Genomic DNA, 1,485 nt, shown 5'->3' on the forward strand with positions numbered 1-1,485 from the left:
GTTTAGAAAGAAGTGAAGTCTGTGGGAAGCTAAACCCACCCAGGTGAGTGCCTCCAGGCATTTCTCACTGATAACGTAACTCCTCATAAGCTGAGACGCACCCAAAATAGTAATGCCTTGTGCCATGACTTTAGGACATAGCCATCACTAGGGGATAGGCTATTTTTCCGCTCCAGGATAATCTTATGGGACCACCGTGGTTTCGGTGGTCCTTTGTTGACTGAAACATCGTTGTGCAGCACATGACGATATTACTACTATTATTTACTTTAAAAGGTATTCCTTTTACTCACAATGGAAAAGTCAAGTGCTAAAAATATTGTGACGACAAGTGTTATGGAAAAGAACTAACAGGATGATGTTTTGTAATCTCCAGGGCAAGCTAGCAAGATCATTAGAACATATTTCTTCTTCATGAGCTACTATGGTGAGTTCTTTCAATGTTTAATGCTGAACTAGACAAATTCAAAAGATGACAGTTTTCTTTCCCTTCCTTCCTTCCTTCCTTCCTTCCTTCCTTCCTTCCTTCCTTCCTTCCTTCCTTCCTTCCTTCCTTTTTTAAGTTAGCCTTGGTGGGGTGGCTCAGTTGGAGGGGAGGTTATCTATAGCGGCGAAACCAGAGCCAGATATTAAGCAGCCAGAATGCTGCAGTAATTGAACACATGACCGTCTCTCTGTTAGCACGTTCTTTGTTCTCCTCTTCTAGAAGCTGTAGACGTCGATTGAGTTTGATTATCTGTCGTCTTAATGAAGCTGCACGTACAACAGTCATGTCATCTAAAGTTCCTTCAATTGTTTCTGTATTTGCGATGTCATACCTGATACACTCATTGTGAGGACTGGAAATGATGGCCACAGACCCATCAGTCAACACAGGGCTTTGACCATGTATTTCAGTTAGTCTTCTTACAGTGTACCCTGGTGCAGAATTCTGAAACCTTGAAATCTTATTTCTTGGGACAAAATCTGACCTGTGACACATGGAGTCAGTTCTGACCAGCTGTCTGTTTGGGGAAGCAGCATTTTCACTCATAGAGCGCTCTCTTTTTAGCCTGCCAACTGCATGGATTTCTTCATTTTGAGGGTTTGGAGGAGGTCTTTCTGAATCCAGAATATCTAGTGGTCTTCCACTTAGGTCAATTATAGGAGGTGGTGTTTTTAGTGCCAGGAGTTTAAAGATTTTTAGTGCCAGAGGTCAAGGCCTGCTGGTCTTGAAAATGGAATGTCTTCATTATTCCCTCTCTGGAACCTGCATAATCATAGTAGCATTTGGAACTCTTTGGAATTCTTGTTCCAGGTCAGCATTTGGTGGTGGTGCTTTTAATTTTAATGGATCCACATTGGCTGACCAATACCTTACTAGTAGGTGTATTTCATTTTATACTGAGTTCCTCTAATTCCCACCATCTCAGCAGCAGTGTGAGAATAAAATGCTGCCCCATTCACTCTTCCTATTGGTGTGTCCCTTGGTTTTCTTTTACTCAT

General features: G+C 42.0%; 1 pseudogene; it reads right to left on the reverse strand.

Moving 5' to 3' along the window:
* Positions 1–598: 598 nt before the first annotated feature.
* On the reverse strand, positions 599–1,485 carry LOC139006477 (mitochondrial fission factor pseudogene; annotated as a pseudogene).

Source organism: Myotis yumanensis, unplaced genomic scaffold (assembly GCF_028538775.1).
Source record: "Myotis yumanensis isolate MYYU_CA2020_CCGP unplaced genomic scaffold, mMyoYum1.0.hap1 SCAF_3, whole genome shotgun sequence".
NCBI lineage: Eukaryota > Metazoa > Chordata > Mammalia > Chiroptera > Vespertilionidae > Myotis > Myotis yumanensis.